We start from the raw sequence: 24,643 nt of genomic DNA, 5'->3' as shown, positions 1-24,643 counted from the left end.
GTAGAACTCAATAACATCGTCGAAGATTCGTCGTGCCTAATCGATCAAATCATTGTAAATTAAGCAGCCAAGAACGACTGGCCATGCAAGGTAGAGACTTTCAGCACTCGGACTAGCAAAAGTTTAAACTTCGATTTGACTGCACTGTTAGCTCAAGCGCCTGTGGTAACACAATTAAGTTCTGGTGGAGGGCTAATACAGTCGACTCAATGGGAGGTCGTCGGCGTTGGATCATCTCTTCGTTCGAAGAAAAGACTCAGAAGTTCTCTAAACGTTGCTACCTCGAATAAATACAACCGTGTTATCCAACGGTATTCATTTTCTGTATATAATTTCCAAACAAGGTAAATGTCCCGTCTCGACAAAACGATATACGTGTCCTGCATATGCAGAAGAGCTAAATAAGGTTTGGTCTCGACCCGTACCTGTCCTGACAATCAACCACGTCGAAAACTAGACGTCTTACGTGGATTTGTTGTTCAAAGTGATGTTACACGACGCGTTGTTAGACGATGCCTCTTTAACCGCTCAGTACGGCCCGTGTCATCCTGACCTGAATCGTCGCTGGACTATTTTGCTACTACGCTGTATCGAACAATGCCGTCCTGCTCCGTCTTTTTCAGGCGGTCAACACGAACACTACGCCGTCGTATCGACAGGTATACAACAAAGGTCAGTTGTGTCATTTGACGCCGCTTGTGCTTAGTGGCTTTAGGCGAGGAGCTCTACTCGAGCGCCCACTAGCAGACGGACAGATGTTGGTGGCCTGTGGTTCTCGTGATTTGTGCAATTGTCCTTTCGCTGTCCTGTCTTCGTTTGGCAGTCAAGTCGTAGCCAAGGACATTGTCGAGTCGATGACAATATGGGGCAAGAAGTAAGCAAAATTCTCTTGGAAACAAGACACCCACACTGTTTCTATTGAGATTGCTCTACCTACTGGTAGACGCTTCGACGCATGATGTCTAGGCGACAATTTGTGCCTTGGAACAAGCACAAAATATCACACGAACAACGAAAAGTGTGAAAGTACTTTTGTTCGCCCGTCAAGTATCATGCAAATTGACTTCAGCGAGTTTGAGCATTTCCCATACACAGAATGTTCAAGATACGACGGGTGCCCTTATGCTGGTCCTCTAATAATCTCGTACATACCTGTGTACTTTTCCCAGCTTCGAAAAGTTTATATTCTAAAATTGGAAACTGTCGGAACCAACTTAAGTTTTATTTTATGATCGCTTATTGTTATTACTAGCGAGAATTGTTCTCACTATTCCCCGCCAACGATAAAGTGAAATGTATGGTTGTAAAGCTGTTGTTATTTTCTCTACCAGCATAGTTGCTCTTGTTTTTGCAGCCAGCATAGAAAGACGATGCGCATTAACATTAACATTAGCACTAAATTAACAGATCGTTAGAAGCTTTCCACTGACTACGCCATCATGATACCTGTATATTACATGCCCTTACTTCAATTTGCCAAAGTCGTATTTACATGTATAATGTTCTGACTTTGTAAGCGTGCAAACTAGATTCCACAGAAATGTACCGTCGATTCCATCGATAGGAACAAGATGAACAAAACATCAAGTAATAAAAAAAAAAAATGAACTTTTATTACGAAAACAAAGAAGATGGTATAAGGGAAAGCTCTGAAGAATGTATCGTTCTTCAAACTGGCCATAGGTAGATCATGCGTCTTTTTTTATTAGGAGCTTTCTATTTATCTATTCTATTAATTGACGAGCCTGCGCTGCAATAACTAGGCAGTGCACGCTTATTTAATAACTGCATGGAAACCTATCCCAATTAGAGTAACCAGATCTGGGTATATAATAATATACATGTATCCTTTACTTAACATCAATTCAGCCTCAAAACAAAAAGGAAAGGTTTGCTTTTTAGCTTCACTATATCGTTGCTCATTAATCATTGTGTCTCCAATCTAATCCTAAAGTTCGTCCTTGACAGTGGGTATTCTGTAACAAAGCTGCGACATCATCCATGCCATGTGTTTAGGTAGTGTTCTTCATGCGCAATACGTTATAAGCTGGCTGAATTCTTTGGCAGCTTCAACTTTCGGAAAACCACTTCATTAACGTTTTATCCTAGGCAGAAGCCGGGGATGCTATTGTAATCACCATAATGGTAAACTTGAGGGTTAAGACTCGATTTTTTCGTGTATAGGTAAGAAGACAATAAAAAGTCCTTGCTTAGAAAGAAGGCTCGCTCAGCTCACTTCGTTTTTTCAGAGGTTGCCATATCGCGACACACTGGGGCGACATTACCTTGATTGACTTGCCGCATAACTCTTCAAGTTTGTATTCTTGGACTACTTCCCCTTGTCTTTGTGTTACGAGATGGTTCCCCGCTCGAGTGATCTTCGATAGCGAACATGTCATCACGGCTATAATCGACAGATAGGCCACCCGTGCAGTCAAAGTGCCGAAACCGCCTCTAGTTTCATTGCCTTGACGTAGAACTTCTGCGGCGATCAGCAGAAACAGTAATACCACCCGTAGTGGTTATTCCTGCTGAAGTTGTATCGGACTTCGGAGGCGTGTTGTAACAATCGCCGACGAAGAGATGTACCGCGAGCAAAAGAACTTTACTCCGGACAGATTTTGCTAACTCGCAAACACAGCTTGTACACAACATTGGAGGACAGTGCATATTAGTGCCGGACAGCGAGTAGCGCCCCGAGCTTCGCTTGATTCCATTGTTCAATCAGAACGGGTCGAACCCAACTCGGTAGCGACAGAGCAGTTCTTCCACAGTTCAACGTAGCTCTTCTTCGTTGGCGTAAACTTCTATGGCTGATCGAATTCGCTGGTAACTATGCACTGTTTGCTGTGAACGCATAAATGTCGAGCGGAACCAAATACGCCTGTGAGAAGGTGGCGTGACGATCAAAGGCAGACGAATGGTGACGGTGTTGTATGGTCCCCTGAATGGTAGCTGATTGTTACCTTCGTTTAGTTACATAGATTAGAGCTGAATTTTTGGATAACATCGTTGTCGAAAGAAGGTCCGGGAGAGAAGAAAGATAACCTGTTAAATGTGCCGGTCAACACCAAAATAAATCGCTCCTTTGGCGATCATCTCCTATTTATTGACTGTAATCGGGGGGATAATCTGATTGTTGACGTACAACCTTGTATCTGGATGTTCCACATAACAGCGTTATTGGGTTCCAGGAATCCCGACCGAATGTCAGCCAACTGCGAGTCATAACACACATAAAATGATGCTATTGATCACTGACATCCAAGGCAGTCATTCTGATTTTTTTTAATTGACAACGTTTGATTTGGCGTAATTCACAGTGGAGCTTAAGTCTTGCTAGATATGTAATCGTTTATGAATATCATACATTTAGATGCTTAGTCGTGTCAACGGACTATGTATCATAATGTTTTGTCGCAACAAAGCCACTCGTGGCTTCTGTAGCAATGTATAATGCCGCCAGACAAGCTGTTTCATAGCAAACAAAAATCATCGACTTGTGCTTATCCAGCCTTCAAACAAATGGTATTCTTACTGGGCACGTACCTTTCAGTGGGCCAAGCATTCATCATGCGGCCCAATATCTGTGTGACATTCGGTGGATTTTATGGAAACTAAATATGTGGCCAGCGAAAAGAGAGCATCAGGTAGCATTTTTCCGGTAGGAAAACAGGTAGTGCTTAGAATTGTCTACTCAACATCGTTTATGGTTACCACGATTAGAGCGACGATCTAGATGACACGTTGAAAAAATTTAATAACAATTCTCCTAAAACGAAATTTTAATGTAACAAAAATTTAGCATCGTAAATTTACCCTATATTTTTGCTCTTGATGGCGCTATAGCTTGAACGGTCTGAAGCAGCCTCAGATATCCTGTATTGGGTTCCACGAGGCGAGGCATACTATACGACCTCAAAAAAAAAAAAGCCTTCTTTTACTATATGTCAAAGTAGTATCTTTTATATCCAATATTGGCGAATAAGCCTTTGCTAACTAGGTCAAAATAAATACTGAAACAGCAAATTTGTGCAGCAGACTCGTTTTAAAAGAGACGGAAGAAAACTAGCTAACTTTTTAACGTAACCACTCTCGAGCAATGCATTTAAATGTAAGTGATAAGAATAGTATCGTATACTAAGCAATAGAGAGTCCAATTGACTTCAAACGTTTAGCGATCAGCCACACATAGGTACAAACAGTCCAATCTATTTTAATTCCGAGGGTTCGAGTGTCTCACGTCGTTTCTGCTATATCAACAAATCGGTAACGCTCGCTTTGCGAACTAGAACCCCAGCCAAATAAGTACTGGCTGGTGAGCAGAATGCAGCGTTTCTGAGCACTAATCCCATAGTGACACACACCCGCATGCACGCACGCACATTCACTTATGGCACAAGGACGGCCAGGAGCCTCTGGCTTCTCACTTTTTACCCAGTCACTTTCCTGGGAACGGACGCTGGCCAAAAAGTCTCTACCATTACTATTTGTTTAATGATGAAGTGTTTCCAAGCGAGCTGGCGAAATGATATTGTAAAGGGCGACTACCGTGCATTTATTGCAGAATTAGTCTTCAACTATATGCAACTATCTTTCTAAATATAAAAGAGAATCTTTCACGAGCTACTTTATAGCTCTGATAAAGGGTGTGTATAAATAATACTAGTTAATATCGCAATAGTATGCCACAGCTGTTTTTATAATTCTAAATACTGACTATAATGGCCAACTGTACCCTACTCCGAAAGAGCAATCCAGCTATCAACACGTGTCTGCAGACTGGGAAAATGTACGTTTACTTTTAACGGTTTATATTTAATGTGCATACATAATGTGTACTTTGACTTACTTTACTAATGAGTTCGCAGCTGTAAGAGCGCGTCAGTTTGCCTAGGTCTGATCACACCGGAGGCCTTCTGCTCCTAACTCCGGTGCTGCCCGCTCATTGTTGCACATCTACAATGCATACACTTAGCTTTTTGCGATCGTATAAAGAGCTAGGCTTCGGATCGTATTGGGAAGGCACGAAAAGTGCACCGCTTAGGCTTGAACACATTGCTTTTCGGGGACTAAAGCAAAAACCTGTCACGGGAATTGCGCTTAAATATACACAAACCGCGGAAAAATAACTATAGAACTTTATATGAGCGAGAAAAATTGGTCAAGCTATTATTTACTCAACAGGTTAAAGCAAATTTGCGATCTAAGCGCGATTTACTCAGTGCGAGAAAATCTAGCAAATCGAAGCGACGTTATTAGAGAAATTAAATTCGCGTGCAACGTTCGCTGATGTTTCAACTAGATTGGTAGGTGTAAGGCCTAAACTCCCACGGATCACAGGTACAGAGACACCTGCCTTCTCAGGCCAGCAGAGTAACAAAGAAATCAATAATAGCTTAACGCTTAAGCCTCTAAGTTCAATTACGATGGCTAAAGTAAGGGCATAAAAAAGCCGCAGGCTCTTTGCATGCTGAGACCTAAAATTTGCCTCCACTATTTATATATAGCAAATATGAACAAAGTCGTTTTGTTCTCCCTTTGATTGTAAACTTATTTGATGGCCTCGTTCCTCATCTTCTCAACTGGATCAATTTTTCAACGGCACACAATTTCGCAAAATCGCTATGCAGAGAACTTCGTAGCCATTTTACAGAAGCTGGAAGATTTAAGTATTCATGCCATACACTTTGTCCAAAACATTAAAGGGCTCCAATTCTAAGTAACGCAACGTTTTGCTTCAGAGTATGTGTTAGTCCTCTGGCTAAATACTCACGAATGAATGCCAACAGCGTCTAACCAATATTGCCACAGTTTTCTAGTTCAAGCTTGCGTTCATGAGGCTGTGTCAGCTAACTCGTCGTGTTGAGAAAATTTACTTTATTTTGACTATATTATAGGTGCATCTTCAGCGAATGTATCTCAGTTCCCAGACGGTGCCGTCTCCTTGTCATACAGCCGTCCTTTCACCGACTGCGCGTAAGAGGTTCTTGGTCTCTGTCCTATCCTAATATTCCTATATGCATGACTGGCCCGTGCGGTTTGTTGACGCCGAAGAGTCACGTTAGCGGTCTTTCAATCTTAATTAAAACGATGAATCTACGAACTAGATGAATATGCCGCGCTGCGTTGTCGGGAAAAAGAGTTCATCTTGTCATGCTCAGATCAGTGATCGCTTGATGGGAGAAATGGCGGCACTTTCAAAGGGATGTTACAGCACATTTTGCGTTTACTCAGCACGTCGATTTGGCTCATTCAGCCTTCACAATAGTATCATTGTGCTTTCCTTGTCGTTTTTCGCCGTCGTTCTTGCCATGTCGCCTGTCCCGTTCTAATAGCATAACATCTATCCGTTCCTTCTCTTCTTGCTGCAAGCGATACAATTCAACGTTTTGATGCCAGCGCCTTTTTCCCGCATTAGTCTCAGTGTCATCTCTCGTGTGGAACTCCGTCTAGGGTCAGCGCCTTTATCCGACCACCTGAACCCTGTACTGTCGCCAATCGACTTCACCGTTCAAACGCTCGTTCGCTGTTAAAGCGAGCCCCAGTTGAGTGCGTTTTTCTCTCGCTTCCATTCGTTGATTCTTCATTTTAAACGAACGGTGACATGTGCGTGAAACTGTTCTGTTCTACTGTGGCCAGCAGCGACCGTACGTCAAGTTGTGCAAATTAGAAGCTGTCGCAAACTAGGCGAGCCCATAAACGATCGTACCTCATAGCGCTGTGCATCGAGCGCAGCTACATAGGTGGATGTCGGTCTGCTGAATACGACGTGACAAACGCGTTCTCTTCTACCGAACACATCAAATCGTCAACGGAGTGCAATATACGCTACACTTTCAAGTGTGACCCGCCAGTTACAGAAGACCGAAGGGTATTCAGAAGCTCCAAGCTCACGCCTCAACCGTTGCTTGCTGTTGTACATTCTCATTCAAATATCATCTCCTCGTTGTCTTCGCCCACTGCAAGTAATACATTGCGCTTCGGATCTGTTTTAGAGATAGTGCTGCAGCTCTGCCACCAAAAAGGCAAGCTTCGACGGTTACGAAGAGCCTCCAAGTCACCCTAATTCGAAAGCAAGTAAGGCTTGTGGACGAAGTGTTCAGCTAGTTTTCGCTGAAGTCAGCAGTCTTAATCTATTTTCGTCCGTTTCTTTAATAGAAGTTATGCGCCCCAACGCTGAATATGACGAATCAGGTTTTCTAGTGACGTTTTCCGTAGTGCAATATGGACAGAAGAATATATCTAAACAACTTCTGTGCCTTACACGATTCAATCCCAAAGGCCACAGATGAAGAAAGTTACTTTTATTTCAACATGACCAGCACATAGAAGACCTCCTAAATCCTGTCTGGAAACACCGCACACACTCCAAAACGTTATCGTACAAACTGCGTACGCGACAAGTCAAGTGTAAGACGGAACACATGTAGATCGTATCGGACACATGTGACTATATTATTCTATTCAGGGGTAGCTTCTGTGAGCACACATCGCTATATCGTAGGGGTCGCATATACAAATTAATGCTTTTGTGAGGTCGGACATTATTGCGGCCTTTTATAGTTCGCTTAGAAGGTTCAGGGAAACTATCTGAACTAGCAGATACTAACAATTTAAAAAGTATACAATTTTATACTCGATTAATAAAGAAAACAATGAGCAAAGCCAGAGCTGAACTTGAACCTGACCGGTGCGCATCAGAAAATTATTTGTAAAGTGGCGAAGGAAGAATATATAGGAGAAAAACAAGGACATAATAATAGTAGTAAGCAAAAAAAAGTAGCTATTTAAATTAATTTCAGTAAAGTCACTAGGAGCGCAGAGGTTAGATAGAGACACGCATATGTATTTTTTTTAGTTTATTTCTGTTCTAGCCTATTCAGCGCTTCTTGTAGTCCTACGTGAGAAAGTTATGTTTGCAAGAAGTTACTCACATATTGCAAATAGTGTCCAATCTATTCGAAAAAAAAAAAAAACGGTACCATAGTTATTATTAACGGTGTTCTAACGTAGGTCCACGAACGTGCGGAAATGTCGTACTGCCAAACTAAGTCTATTTCTAAGTAGAATACAACAGCTGAACTTCTTAAATGCTGTTGTAGTTACCGCTGATCAATCTGTTCTATTGCTGTAATACGCATGACGCATGCATACCTTCATCCAAATACACAGAGATGCAAATATAAGTCGAGGATGCTGACCCAGTTTTCTCGAAAGGAAAAAACACTCATATTTTTTTCCTACACTGTGACCTTCCCATGAATGGAGCAGAATCGGAACTGCGTACGAGTTGCTGCTGCGTGAAAATGTAACGAGACCAAATCTACATGTTAGATTCTTTCGGGCTGCTTCAAACAGATCGAAATTTCAGTATAAACTGTATGAGGTGAGTCATTGCGAAGTCACCACCACTAGCAGAACGGAAGACGCGTATCCCTCACGGACAAATGCCGCCGTCATGTCTACTTTTGGTCGGAGAGTTGCATCTTGTTGACCTACCTAAGCAGCACCCCCTCGTCCATCACCACTTACCGATATTTCGGCTCGAGCAGACACAGTAGCAAGTCAACAAGATGCGACCCTTTGCCAATGATTACGGCAAGAAATTTTCGACATGTTTCCAAATCAATGAAGCGCGCATGGCGTGCCGACAATATTGACACTGACGGATTGAGATGAAGATCGAAGTGTCATGGAGAACGCTTCGCTAGTTAACGTTTCGAGAGAGATGCGACTGCTCAAAACTGCTCTGATCAGAGGCGCTGCTAGTGGCTACCGCACTTTGTAGCTCCAGCATTAGAATGGAGATGGCCGTGTTTGAAGGTGACAGTGCGCCTGTTCATTATGAGCCAGTTCAACCACAACACGTCGAGTTTGTCGGAATCCGAAATGCAAATTTGGCGCTGGGTCTAGTCAAATACGCTCAGTAGATTGATAATACAATCAATCGTCGAGAGAATCCCTTATTCCTGGGTCGTTGTCTCGTTGTTTCTGCAATAGTTAACACAGTTGTTACTATACGATGCCAATAGTTACAAAATCTAGGCTCTTATTAGGACTGAAGCACCTACGTAAGATTACATATATATGTTCCCGAAATGACAAAAAGTTGCAGGAGAAGAATCTAACAACAAAAAAGGATATCGGCCAATAACAGCCTAACCTGAACTCGACCCAGTGTGCTATCATTCAAAATATTAAAACCACAACAATGTGACAGAACAATAATCGTTTAGGTGAAATTTCATGATTCATAGAGGCTCTTTTTCATGATAAGTGACAAAAGCAATTTTATGTAGTAATAGTTCAAATCTGCTCATAACTTGCCCTTACTCAGCAGTATGCGCGTTTCAATTACAAAACCTAGTCTTGAGCTATGCTACCCTAAGATAGGGGGCTTTATATCTTCTGTGTTGAGGTTTCAGGTTTTGCTGCAGTTTTCTTCGTTCAATCCAAAGCACAGGTTGACATACGACCTGACAGATTTGTCTAACGGTGACCACTAATCTGTAAAGAATATAGTAGCGATCTGGACTTGGATTTGTATTGAATGTTTGCTCTTTTCTAAACGTTTTCAGTAATCTTCAAGTCAGCTGCTTTGTTACTGAAAGATGGGATATTGGGACTCTGATGACAGCACCAATGAATGGAGTATTTAAGTCAAGAGTGAGATTAATCTGTCGATTGGAGACACAATGAAGAGCCACCGGCATATTGGCTTGATCCCGGGTAGCTCTCGATGCTATGCCATCTGCAAAGATCTGCGACAAAACATAACTTGCTCACCCCTTCAGATGTCAATCATACCCTTGGCCCTAAAAAAATTCAAATGAATACGCAGTATATCCGTTGATGGCGTTTATTGGCGCTTTGTCATTAGTGCTCAACTGCTGTTTGATTGACAATCCAATTCACTAGTCATATGCGTTACGTACATATGTATATAATACTTAAAAAGGGAAATGTAAACAACGTTTCAACTCGTTTGTTGTGATGTAAGAAGTACTTATTTTTCACGAAATGATCCTCTGTTCGTTTTGGAATGCATTGTGGCGTAAATTTCCATATTACATCTTAACTTGTAGAAACCTAACGTATCTGTGTCTTGTTCGTTAACGACTTCGTTAAAGGTCGATGACGATGTCAGACTGCGAGCTGATGAGGAACGAACAAATATATGTCTAGTGAATATCATTCGCAAGTCGTGTGACGGAACTGTCTTCAGTTCAAGAGGCATTCACTGAGCCATCATAGGCCCATGAACGGTTGTGGTTCTTGGTTCGACATAGTCTCCTGTTGGGTGCGAGAACACTTCCTTGCGTGCTGAAGGCCAGTCTATCGGACGCTTAACGGGAATAACGGATGTGAAGCTCGGAACGTAACGGAAATAATCGTAAATGATATTCCGTTCGCTTTTAAATAGAAAGTCGCGATTCGAATGTGGGCTTCGATTTATACCCTGAACAAAAATGGAAAGGTTACACGAAACTAGGCATAGTACATTATTTACTTATACATAGAGTAACCAAAACGCAGCAGTAGGGATATAGAGACTATTTCTACACGACTAGGTTTGTTGTAGAAACGAAATGTTGTAAAAAATAAAATTCTTCATAAGAGAGTACCGAGAAGCTACGAATATTACTTTAGGCTGGAAGCTTCTCAGCGTTCGGGAACAGATTCACCTTTAATAGGCTGCGCCCTCGCAGCCAACAGAGTCGCCACGACGTTGTCACATGGCCTCTCGGGACTATTTTGAGATGAACTGTAGATGCAACCTAACGATTATCACTTTTGGTGCATGCTCCCTTGATAAGAGTCAAAAGGGTTTCAGTTAGTGGCGCTCATACCGTACGTAGAGGGAAGGATAACTGGAATTTACTCAAAATAAGTATGCTTTCCAGCAAAGAACAGCTATGGAGCTTACACTGTGCAGACGCTTTTTAGTGCACAGAAACTGATACATATAATTCTATTGATGCTTGATTGGGTAGCAAAGACAAGAATACCTATCAATACACTGGCAAACTAATGTACTAAGTTAGCAGTAGGTCTCTGACCCGCAATAGAATGCTGTATTTGTCTCAGCCGTTCGTTAGACAACGGTCGCCCGCTTGTGTTAATGGTCCTTCTTACAACATGTGATATTCGCGAAACTTATATACGATAGATACGTACACACAGCCAATTTGATTCGTTAGTTGTTTCGACGTATTACGTTTTTGTCTAACTTTGTTGGCGTAATTAAAGTTCTTCACGAGCAGCTTTTTTTAGAGTACGACGATCCTTTACAATAACAGCGATAATTTACTATCAGGATGGTGGCGATATACGCAGAAAGTTGAAATACACTTAACGGTAATAGTGACATAGTTAGAAGGGGGGAATTAACATGAAACAAACTAATTTTTATGGAGAGGCGATAGGCACCGACTGCACTTTGTAAATTGTCAGTTGGTAAAAAATCGACTATTTACTTGGCCGCACCTTTGCCGCGTTTTACCTTTTAAATATTAGTCACCTCTATCCACTAGTTGTACCTTCAGCTGACTCAGTAAAACTCATCACGGTAGAATTTTTTCTACGTATTATTTCGTTTGTGGATACAGTGGGCACAATTTTCTTCATAAGTGTTCGCCACATTCGAAAATCATGGTTCAGCCCTCCCCTCGCCTACTAAAAACCTACCGTAAGGTTCGGCTTATACAGCAAGGGATAATTCCATACAAGCTTCGCTTGACGACCTTGACACGACCTTTTTGTATATATAAATGCAGAGCAAGGGATATCTTCCACGTATTGGAAAATAAGATCAACGGCTCCGTTTTCGAGCGTAGAGTGATATGTATGTTGTCCTGCGAATTGCTAATAAATAACAACTATTAGCAACAACAACAACAACATACACGTATGTTAATCTCGTTCCGTGTGCATAACTGTAATCAAAAGTTGTTCAAAACGAACAACATCTCTGCCAGCAACATTTCTGTATTTGCCACAAAATGGCTAAGCCATATCGAAGCCCGCAAAGAAGCAGCTGCCACACTCGTAGTTACGCGAGCCTTGACGTTTTCTTGTCGCACAAGCTTCGTGCAACTCATAGGACCTGTTCATTTTTTTGGAACCGCTTTCAAATCAGTCCATGCATTAGTGTTGAAGGCAGTCATACAACCAAGCACTTTCTACATATGATAACAATGACAGTTATTCTACACTTCACAAATTTGCAACATATTTTGATCGCGTTCTCTAAAATCATCTTACATTTGCGGACTGCCGTGCCATTCCAGCTGTTAAAATTCGAAGGGCATCACTTGATGACCGCAAATGAGCCCTATAAACGAGATACAACTGAAGATTTAGTAGAATTCACACAGGATGCTACATCGAACCATCAGCCCATTGTAAAGTCTTAGGCTTCACCATGATTCAAGTTAACCTACATGACTTATATAAATAGTATGTAAGTAGCATACAATTTTTCGACGAGTTAGCATTATTTTAGACAGCGGAAATCATGGCAAGAATTTCGGAAAAACATAACTGAGATACTAAAGTGTGCCGCTAGCACAAGGGCTCTTTATAGCGATATAACCGACGTCATATTTTGCTATTATACAGTACATTTTTTATTATACGGGAAATCCTTAATATCGTCCAATAATATCGCTGTTTAGAAGGTAAACTGTATTTATGGAAAACAAATTCTCTTTCACTTATAATAAACTTTACCGTCGCAAAGGTGCGAGCTCAATTTCAACCTTTTCTGAGCTCTCTTCACTTTGGTGACGTGAATAGGCCATTGGAGTCGAAGAATGAACATATTTTCATTCCGTAAATGCTTAATATGATGTTTTCAGGCGCAGCTAGACGTAGGCTGAAAGTTGTCGAGCAACCCTTTCTTCATCTGCGTTCTTATGGATTAAATCAACCTTGCCGAAATGCGAAAACTAGGGCTCCATAGCCTACTGTTGAGTGAAAATAGCCGTAAGAGGGCGCTCCGTAGGTTAGTAATTAGAAGTCTGTTTTCAGAGTATACACATGGAACATTGTTTGCTAGAGCGACACAATTGAAAAGAAGCGAACGGGATAGGCCCACACTTTATGGAATGGTCAAAAAATCCTCTTCATACTGTCATTGCATGTTCTGTTCCTTATTACTGTAACTATGAGAGTATGTCTTGTGCTGATATCGCTATTTATCAGTGTCTACCCATAAGGCCTATCGAGTTAAAGGATTTTTCCAAGACAAAAAGATGCATATAATATATACGCACGATTAATCTAAACCCTTTCCTCAAATAAGCGTTTCATCTGTACTTCCTTGTTAAGCAGGAAACATTTGCTGATTTGGTTCGAGCAGAAATACTCTCGGTCCGTTCGCAATGTTACCTATCTCTTTGATTTCGCTATTATTTGTTTATGTTTGTATAGACTTTCAAGGTGTTCCTTAGTGTCTATAAGCCAATTGTAATTCCATTGCGTAGTGAACAGAAGTTGAAGTCCAGTGCGGATTCGAAAGATGAGCATCCAAGGTAAAAAATTTGCATAATAGTATATTTAAGACACCTACCCTATTTCGGCATCTTAGGTCTATAGGATCTTTTCGAAAAGTAAGAGCTTGGGTGCCCCATCGACAGTTTAAACATTACGAAACAACACGGCTATGAAATCAATTTGTATGCACGTTCTAATTAGAATACACATAAACATCAATAATATATGTATAGACTACATAGCCGTTGAGGTTTACACTGTGAATATTCTTTTTCTACGCCGACTTTAGCCCTTTGGATAGAACAGACGATGTTGGAAACGGACGACACAAAATAAGAGAGCGGCACTGGTCGAATAACGGGAAGGTACGATATTGAGACTATTTTACGTGAACGGGATTAAGTGGCTGCATAATTATTTTCGACGACAGTAGAAGTTTATAAAATTATGCGATGAATACGATGCTTTATTCGGTTCACATGTTGAACAAAAACCAAAAAAATGCTTTGAATATCAATAGCGGCGTGGTTTTGCATAACCGTCGTAGATTATAATCACATGGGAGGAAAGCGGATCCTCTAAGCTCTGAAGTATTGCGGTCTGTAATGCCTAATAGGTTTGCAACCTGCTTCAAAACACCCAAGGGACGCAAAGAAATCATAACGTACTGCTGTCAGACATACTTATACTTCTTACTGTTATTAATCACTGAGGCTTAGAACTTACTGTTACCTTTCTAAAATTCTATGTCTAAAACGTATTAGGTTCCTGACCTAAATCAGAGCCGGCTTTTTGTATTATTTTTAAAAAATAGAATTTCTTTTCTTCACTCCTAGGTACGCGTTCCTTTTTGCCAATTTACTTGTTAAAAAAGGCGCTATGATGTTGGCTGAATGGAGAAACCGGCTCCGAATAGGCTTATTGCTATCATTTCAAGGTAAATTGTCTCTCTTCAAGACAGTTATAGGATACGATCTGAGCAGGGTGTTTGAAGGGCCATCATTTCTCCTGCTGTTCCCGTTTCACGGGATAGGTTGATACTGAAAGCTTTTGTTGGAATATTGGTTTAGTCTTACATTTATTATATTTAGGTAATCCGCAGTTGTTAACTTTTTCTTTTATTTAGATGGCCATATTTGTAAAGGTATTAACTCTATAATGCCTAAATGAATTCTGTACGTGTGGGTCAAATGTATATTATTTACCTAAGTTAGTGTTCAGTCAACAGGATACTTGTAGATAATGACAGCATAACGCTTTATTATATATACTTATTTATACTTGGACAATTTCATATTGCTGATTTCTGCAATCACAACATGTGAGCTAGGAAAAAAATATATAAATATTTGTGATTAAAAACATGCGCTTTATTATTGAAAATATTAATTTTTTTCCATAACCTGCATTGCATTACTCTGGCCTGGTTTTGTGCGAACTATATGTGGACACCGATACCTTTGATCGTTATGCTGGCTAGATCAACTATAGAATATATAAATACTTATATAGAGCAACAAGTATGCGCGTTAACCAAACACTTGACAGAGATGCTTAGGCTCTCTACACGGCGGTTGGAACAAGTTGGAGCAAAATTGATACTCATTTGTAAGGTACATGAAGATAAAAACAGATATTTGGATGACCTTGTCTGCATGTACCGATGAACGCCATCTTAACGATATACGTGTTTCTTCAGCATAACTGCCGCTCACGTCGGTCACGCTTTTGACTCAAGGTCAAATTTTTTTCTAACGGTCTAAAATTCATTTTCAAAACATTATATTCTGAATTAGAGGATAACTTGTTAAAAACAACTGCGACTAATTATTGGTAGGCGTAAACTCTAACTTGAGCACTAGATGATGGCGTCTCAGATTCTGTGGCGTATCGCGAGTAACTAAGCGGTATGACGCTTTGAATAGCATCGCTTTTTGTACAGACGACATCGTACTGATCATGACGTTCCATAAGGCCAGTAAGAATAGTAGGAAGTCTAAGATGATTACAGCTGCTTTTACGGCCACGTATCGCGACTCGATTTCACGGAACAGGCATCTAGCAAAGGAAATCGAGTTTGCTGACTGATACAAATATCATAAGCGGCTCAGCTGTTCTCTAGGAGTCGTAGGTAAAAAGCCGGGGTTATTTGCCACCGGTTTAAAAAATCTAATTAAAACCACCTTTAGTTCCTTTTTATCTTACTCTTGGAGTATTTCATGTGGTAAAAGTCAGCTTCTATTATACTTCTGATCGAACTGGTTGGCTTATTAAGAAGCCTCAAAGATGAAGCACATACAAGTCTTTCCATGCTCATGTCACGCGTAGATTTCTAGACGAGAACGATGCAAACGACTCTAGAAACAGTAGTACCAATATCAGTGATGTCCTGCTTTATACAACCTTGTCCCATGTTTTTAAATTGGGTTTAGGTTTTACCGTAAAAAAGTACCACTTTTATTCGACTCGAATATGCCTATATCATAGAGATCTGTGACGCTGTAGAATTTAAACTTGACTTTTGTGGCCTGTTACAAAAAGATATCAGAAAACTCTTTGCACGTGCTATGCCGTGACGCCATAGCGAAATTACTAGTCCATTCGAAGATCGCGATTTCACATATAGAGAACACAATTCGAAACCACAAATTACATATGGCGCATCAGTATAATTTTTTATGTTTATTTTGAATTTAGTAAACTACTTGCTACCTGTTAGGGCGCTCATAAGGTCACACGGTAGAGTCGGACTGTCCCGTTCTAGAGATTTACATTAGAAACCGAGTGACTGACGAAATGCTTTTAGGTAAATATTGTTATGCTTCATCTAAAGGTTTCTAGAAGCGATGTACAGAAAGGTAGACCGAATCTGTTAAGAGATATAAAAGAATATCAATCATATAAGTAGGTGGAGTTTAGAGGTTCGTTCTGTAAGTGCTTGTTTCAAGACATCGTCCTTTGCCAACTTATCGACCTAATGCCTGTCATGAATCGTAGGGAAAGTGATCTTCTTAATATACCACAGACGTTCGTAAACAATTTCTCTCATTACCATTAGTATTGAGTTAATTGAATTCAGTCTCTGACAAATACAAACTCAATTATATCCGTGCCTACCCGTGTTGTTGATGAATACGATAATCATCTTCGAAGTAACATATAATTTTTCCTCGTGGAAGTCGCACGCACAGAAAAGGCAAGTAATTGGATTACATATGATAGATGAGTTATACGTAAGGATATACCGACGGCATTCGGAGAACATTCCCGTGGGGGAGCTGTTTTGTGTTTACGAAGAACAATGTATTTTTTTTCAACCGTTATATTAGTCCTGTGTAATGGTGCAATTTAGTCGTGTGCAAAATAGGCAACTTTAAGTCTTGTAAACTTAGGCATCCTTTTAATTAGAGAAAAAAAAAGATCCGAGCTAAACCAACATGAACCTCTGCCAGCGGTGTTTCTGCGTACCTCGACCTCATGTGAACCAGAAATGTGTTTTAAAGATCCTTTATACCTGAGAGCCATTGAGGCTGGTAGTTGTCGCAAAAAAGATTTTTACTACCATTATTCATAATTTGCTCGAAATTGAACGCCACTAAACAGCAGACGGTGTCGTCCCGAACTATCGCTATGAATACGTCTTAAGCGACTACTAAAAAAAAAAGTATAAGTAAGTAGATTTCTCAATATGAAAAGCAATAAATAGATCTACTTTTTGCTCTGGAAAATGTTTTTTCTATTAATAACTCATAACAAAGTCAAAATTTTAAATGTATCTCTCTGTACTATTATTTATGGCGTTGAAAGCGCCCCCAACTAAAGATGGGTGGCTTTGTGCGCCACTTAGACCGTGCAATCAATTTTTTCACTGCTATTAATCACGGAATGAGAAAACAGTGTAGCAGCTGGAGTCGTGTACAGTTCCGTAAACAAATTCATCAAAAATTCATTCGCGGGATAGCTGCAATGAAACAGATTCAGGCAGATAATAAGATAAGGTTGCTAGTAAAATAGCATTATGGGAATACAGCGGCGAGTTGCGCGGTTATTATAATTATCGCCATAGTCGAATGTGGGCGGCTTTAGAGTCTTGGGATCGGTTGGAAATAGTACGAACTAAATTAGGTGAACGATGAAGCCTAACATGGGTATAAATTATACGTCATGTTATGCATGTGGATAGAATCAACTGGTCTTGAAAGGCCTGTGCAACGCTTGGAAAAGTGAATTAAATTTATTTTAATTGTGTTACAGTTTATGCAAGGCTGCGGCCTTGTTAAGGACCGCTCAAAAACCAACAAAAACTCGCCAATAGAACTTGCAATTCTGCATCGGTCTATGTGATAGGGTGTACAACTCCATGTGATCCATAGGACCAGCCTGTAGTTTTCGTCTTTACAGGGATGATTTTAATTTATTGTCTGCTTTATATACATATAATCATTGTTGTCGTCGTCGTCGTCATTGTTTAAATTGCATAGATCCATTTCGAAGACGCCAAACATTTGGACGACACGTCCTGTATAACTTCTCACTTTGTGCCGACTTGAATATTTACGAATATGCCTTATACTTCAGCCAATATTTAGCGTGACGCCTGGGAATAGGCAATTTTGCCCAGAAAAAAGATTGCCTCTTTCAGCAGTAGAAGTTTGTAGCACGTGGAAGGGCGAATCATACGGAAATCTAGGGAAAATTGGGGAAGTCGTTTTCTTTTTGCAAAGTGTCGCAAGCAGGACCAGCCACATATGAACATCATGTAGCTGCGATACAACGCCATTGGCCAACGCTCTGTCTGCTAATTTTTTCAGCTTTTTGCGCAGTAAAATTTGATCAGCTTAAATATTAATATACATATTAACTAGAATGTGCTGTAAATAGGTTTTCAGCACTCCAAAGAAATTGTTGCTTGTTGCGAAAGTGTAAGTGATGAAATATTGAGACCATCCTCAGGCAACCTCAAGAAGAACGCAAATAGTATTTTAGCATTTATCGTATGCTTCCAAAGGCCTCAATCAGTGACCTGAAATATTAAGTACCATTGATCCAGGCATGTGAAGAAAATCTCAGAAAAGACGCTATATATGAGAAGCAGAAATGAAATCGCAGACGTCTTACCCAGGGTCACGATGGATGTTATTAGGATTATGCCGACTGTTACATCAACGCTGGTTTTTATACCACTCTTGGGAGTTTTTTTAAATGATATTTAGGTGTACAGATTCATTTCCTTTACATTCATATATTTTCTATTAAAATTTAGGCACACATCCAACTAAGGTCAAGGTCGACTTCTTTTTCAGTCGAACTCTTGATTTGCACACTAGACCGGCACACGCTTAAGCAACCCCATTTAATGCATTACCCGCTGTTATCGGGTACATGTGCTATGCGTTCACAACATCTCGCTCAGAAGTTTGTTTCTCACAAAAGAAATCTTGGAGCCGTACATGTTTGCGTCCATCTAAATAATTCACTGCTTCTCGCTTAAGCCGCTGCAGTTTCATCATCGTCCATTTACCTAGTAGTTGCGTTTCGGGCTGCGAGCGACCAAAACGTCCCTTCAGGCTTCTCTGTAGAAGCTGTGACAGGTTCCTTCCAGCTGCCGTCATTTCCTGTTGGGATACGTTTCATGTTTCACCGTATGAAAAGACTCCAAGTCCTTTATGAGCACTACTCTTCCAGCAGATTCGTAGATGGCCCTGTTATTTTCCTTTGCTCCGTACAGGCATCCGCCCTTAGCCGCTTCCACCTAACCCGCCTGCTCAGAAAGCTATTTCGTAGAATATTACCTAAACGTTTACAAGATAGCTCTGGGTTACCCAGGACGCTACGGTGTTGCAGATCTTTCTTTCTTTACAGACGTGCTGCTACCCCTCGTACTCAGTTGAGCCCCGAACCTTTTCCTCAGTTTTCACCCTTTCTGGTCCCCTCTCAGCTATAGTCTGTCGCTTGATCTCTCTCCCATAACGAACTTACTCCTCTCCGTGCAATCTCAACCCGTAGTGCAGCCTACCCGCCTAGGAGTCAGATGGCTGCGCAGTTTTTACGCGCCAAACACAGCCACTGCTGTCGTCGACTCCTCGACCCTTTCCAGTGATCCTTTCTCTCCGCCCTTTCTTCGCAGACGATGATGGTAATATAGTCGCTGTAGTTGTTATTATACTAATTTTTGTAATTCTAGTTCGCATCACTATTTGTCATTATCGTTTCCCAATCCAATCCTATCCTATTCTATTCTATAGGTGATGCTGCTGCTGCTGATGTGACGCTGCTTCTATTGATTGGTTTGTCTCTTCGCGGTAGGTAAAAAAGGCAACGTTCGTGGCAGGATAAGCGGACGCTACTGTATGAAATAAGCTTCACTGTGGGCTATGCTACTGCTATAAGCAGCGCTACTGCTATCAGCAGCGCTACTGCCATCGCCTTTTATTCTTCCTCGCAGATCTGCTCGGCGTTTCCAAGGCACGTCGCCTGCCTGGCTGCCCTAGCATCGGCTGTCCTCCGTCACTTACCTTGCCCTTTCCCATCTTCAACGTTGTGTTGTTGGAGGACGGCACGATAGAGGAAGAAGAGCTGATTAAGGTCATTTCTCCAGCTGATGCCTCTGGTGCAACCGCTGCTACTGCGGCTGCGTGTGCACCTCGTAGGGACTGTGTGTTGGAGGCAGTACTATTGTAATCAGCATCTCTACGATAGGTTTATGTATCTAAAACGGCTTATGTAGGAGCATTTTCGGCACAAAATGTCCTATTTGTTCGCGGGGCTTTTCAGGCACCTTTGTTCGGTTCGTTGTCGTTCGCTGGACGAGCGATAAAGAAGGGCCATCACCATCAGAAAAACCGTTAAGCCATGATATAGTGTGTTGTTGACCAGTTGACGTTGTTGTCGTGCGTGCGTCCGTGAGTATGTATTTGAATTTGTTTTCCTCTTTCCTGATCAGACGAAAGGGAAAAGAAAGAGGAAGAAAAGAAGGGAACGTGCCGCTGCTTCCCGCCAACTCCGCAGCTGCTGCTATTGCACTCAAAGAGGCGGGAAGCGGCAAGAACTGGTGGGCGTTGGAAATAAAAACCGCACAGGGAAAGCTCGCCCGCTTATTTTTTTTGCATACTGCATATGAGCTAATCGCAAGCCGATGCGTGGAACACAAATGATAGTGTAAGGAAAAACGACGATCAACCACGGGCCCAACATTTCTGCTGCAATCGAGAGCCTGTCCGTAGGTCCCGTCGCACTCCCCGACGCTGCCCCGCTGCTGCATCTGTTGCATACCCCGGCGTCGTCTTAACCGTCGCGGTCGTCATTATCCCTCTGGTGGCAGTTGTGGCGGCGCCTAAGTTAGCGGCTCCAATCGTTGACGTTGCCTGTGCCGCCGTTGTTACCTGAGCTCGTGGTGTCGATGTTGGCATCGGAGATGGTGGCAGTGGGGGCGGCGGCGCTGGTGGTGGGACAAGACCTCTTTTAACCGAACAGGTACCCGGCGTTCGCGGCGGTGGCGCCGCCGCCGCCGCTGTCTGCTCTCGCCGCTCCAACCATCCGCCGCTAAAACGACATCATGGAGAGCCAGTGATCGTAGGGACAGAAGGCGGCAGTGGCCCTGCTGGTAGCACTCCTGCTAACTGTAGTCATTATAGGAGCTGGAGTCAGACGGAGTCCGAAAGCGCTTGTGGGCTTAAAGAGGGACAGGCTAGGAAGGCGAACAGGCAGCGCGACAGCCAATACTCATTATGTAAGACTACTACAGCTGTACATATTTTACAGTAGTATCTTCTGTTAACGCTGCCGCAGCTCGTTACTGATAGCGTTGTCTCTGTTATTGGAACACTGGCAGAGTCCCGTCTTGTGTCAACCGTTGTTAAGCTGCAACGACCAGATTCATTGTAGTTGTTCGACCAATGCCGCTGGTTTAACAGCTCACGACAGGTACGAAGGTGTGGAGCGGCAACAGTGATAATTAGAGCGGGCTTCGGTAGTAATGTATGGTGTAGTTCGATTTCCGGCGGAACCTTCCGATCTTCGCGTGCGCTACCACTGTGTACAGCCAACGCTTCGCCGTAACGTCGTGTCACGGTAAGTGCTGTCCTGTAAAACTGCTTCGGGCACATATCCGTGTAACAACAGCACCAATCAATAAACCAATCAATGTCGGCAATAGCGAGGGAGCAAAAAATCGAGGAAAGTAGTGAAAGAATAGAACAGTCGCAGTTGTCATCGGCGCTCTGCGTTCTAACGACGACAGCCACAATGATTTAGTGTAGCAACGATGATAGTAACAACAGTAAATGATCGCTGATCTCTAATACCTCCGTTGTTGGTATTGACGTTTCTGCCAGCACCATAGCGGGATTTTAACAGGAGCATCTTTCCTACTACTACAGTCAGAACTCATAGCTCTTCTGCTGGCAAAGCAGTTACGTTTGCAGTAGTATTACGGTGTCGTCCGTTCCTCACCTAGATCATTCATCGCGCTGTCATCGAGGGTGCTATATCCACTCGACAAGGATCTCTTCCGTCAATGTTCAGAGTAGCCCGTTCACGTCTTTTATTAAGTCGTTAGGTCAGCCCGACGGGGACTATCGGAGCAGTCGAGGTCTCTGACTTGAGGCTTGGCTGCTAGCTTTGCTGGCCATCTCCGTCAACGTATATCTGTACCTAACACAGACGCGTACAATCAAAAGTAGCTGCTGAAAAAATCTGGACCTGGAAAAAAATATCGGAGAATAACCGTGTGGATACCGCCGGCGTTTTGCATATTTAGCGGTGAATCTCTGGCCCCTGTCATTGTTCCTTGTATCTTCTTGGGAGCATAACAATACTTCGTTTCCGAGAAAATAGTGTAAAACAAAATGGAAGAAGACGAGATACTAGAGTAGTCCTGACCCACTGAAGAACACGTGCAGTGCGCGGTTAAAGCAACAGGCTTGTTCTTTAGTTATGTTTCCTCGATTATATGTTGACTTATTGCAAACAAACATGCTGACTGTGTTAAATTGTGCGTGTGCGTGTCCGGTAATGTAATGAGATCGGAAATCTGAAAAGTGTGGACGGACTTTTCTTGGGTCTGTTGAGTCTTTCGAAGTTACGCCGACTCGAAGATTAAACAAATTTCGTGCGGGAGCGACAGGTGATACAAATGTCTAAAGGAAGAACCGAAGGGGTGCGGCTCTCTCAAGTGATTGTCTTATTCCTTGCCTCTTTCGAGTACAGAAACCATTTCGTGAAAATCCTTGTTCTCCATAAAGATTTTCAACCAACTGAACTCAATTTGGAATCGAAGGTGTAATTCCGGTACGAAAATAAACAACAAAACAAAATCAAATTTGATGAATTGTCACCGAAGTAAGTAAACAATTCTCAGCGATATAGATGTTAAAGAATTAGAAAGCAAATTCCAGTCAGTAACAACTTAGGTTAGACATGCGTGAGTCTTTCCCAATGTTGCAGTTATAAGTATCCACATATTTGTTAGTGAGCAATGATGCCGGTTAAATCTATAATAGATATGTCCATATATAGACATATATTATAACGGGTTTACATCCTTGAAATATATCGACAAGTATTATATGAGTATTTCGAACTCTACTGCTGAATACTCAATAAAAAGGTTATCAATTAAAGAATAATCGGGCATCTTTAAAACAACGTCTATCAGCCAGCTAAATAAATCTGTGCGTTTTGGGTCTATGGAGAGCTACGAACGAACCCTATACGTATCCTAGGTACGTCGCCTAGATACTTTGTGACGCTGTGGACAATGCATAAGGAGAGTGTACGGAATTACCTTGTAATTTTGAGCGTTCGAGCGTGACTTATCGAAAAGATAAAGCAACATCAAGCAGAAGTTCTATGCCTTTGATTTTTACCCTCTCTCTGTTTTATGTTGCAGCGTAAATGTTTATTTATACGATTGAAAAGCTGCAATAATGGAGCTAATAATTCGTCACTTCACTAATGATAAACCAATTTCGAATTCAGAAGAGCTACACCGCGAACCCATCGTTTATTGAATTTGCACTAACATTGGCCATTGTCATTGGCACAGATCTATTTAATGCGTATAAAAGGGGCTAGTAAGATTAGCTCAGTTATCAATGTCCTGGGAAGAAATGCCCTCTACATATAGACGAAATTTTTTGTGAATGTAGTCTTCAAAAATTCATTATTAGGGAAACTCAGAATCGGTTGCATGTAACATTTTGAACGAAAAATTGTTAAAGAAATGCAGCATTTCATTTAGAGAAAGATAACGAAAATATATTTTTATATCCATTTTTATTTATAGAATATACCAGATCATTGTTTATAAATAAAGACGAAAGTGATTTTAATGAAATATCTCGATTAGAAATAAAGCTCAACCAGTTAGCAATAGGTGAGAGGTACCAACACTATATGAGATATTTGCGTCTAAATGAAATCGAACCCAAGAGGCGACTGCGAGCCCTAGAACGCTTTAAGAAAAGCTTTTGTAGAGTGAAGCTTATCTACTCCCATTTTGAAAGCCTACTGGTCTCGAACTGAATTACGTTAGAATAGGACCATAGCATTCATATAAACGGTTATTGCTTCAAACTAACCTTTAAGAAATCGCACGCAACAACGTAAAATGCCCTTGAAAAAAAACGAAGTCGTCAAGTTAAGAAAACTGCCCATGTTTAATCCCGTTACCGCATCAAATAGGGTATGGAAGTCGCCAGCAGTTGAAGGTATCGAAGGCTCTTAGGTCAAAGTCCGCTACAAAGCCTATATCAGTATTGGAAACTGATAATGGAAAAGAACCCATAGATTATGATCTGATGCCTTTTCGCTGTGCTATAAACACTATAATAAGAAAATGCATTTTATACGCATCTTTTTTTATAAATTCACTTTGACTTTATCAAGTCTATGCGGCTCCAGGGAATCGTCCTAATAATATACTAGGCGCTATGCTATCGGCTTTTAAAACTTATGAGGACTGCGTTCTTATGATGAGAATGATGGGAGCTGATTTTATTTTCTATCGATTACCGTTATTATGGCTAAATATTACCATAAAACAAATTAGCAGGCCGGTAAATGTATTTGCTTTTTAGTGGGAATCGTTGGCCTGCTCAATAAACTGTAAAAAGAAGAAAACTCAATCCGCTAAAACCAGGAC

General features: G+C 41.4%; 1 protein-coding gene across 6 annotated transcripts in view; it reads left to right on the top strand.

Moving 5' to 3' along the window:
- Positions 1-13,383: 13,383 nt before the first annotated feature.
- Positions 13,384-24,643, top strand: part of LOC111245001 (adenylate cyclase type 5-like) — a 66,691-nt gene continuing 55,431 nt past the window's right edge. For 2 of the 6 annotated variants that reach the window (XM_022792710.2, XM_022792682.2), the window contains exon 1: positions 19,719-22,839. The gene's annotated coding sequence lies outside the window, so the exon portion shown is untranslated. Of the gene's footprint in view, positions 13,539-19,706; positions 22,840-24,643 lie in introns of those variants that run through there. The other 4 variants (XM_086977117.1, XM_086977119.1, XM_022792700.2 and 1 more) reach the window with 4 other exon arrangements.

Source organism: Varroa destructor, unplaced genomic scaffold (genome assembly GCF_002443255.2).
Source record: "Varroa destructor unplaced genomic scaffold, Vdes_3.0 BEIS01000001.1, whole genome shotgun sequence".
In the NCBI taxonomy this organism is placed as follows: domain Eukaryota; kingdom Metazoa; phylum Arthropoda; class Arachnida; order Mesostigmata; family Varroidae; genus Varroa; species Varroa destructor.
The sequence above is the reverse complement of the archived record's forward strand: the minus strand, read 5'-3'. Positions and strand labels throughout refer to the sequence as shown.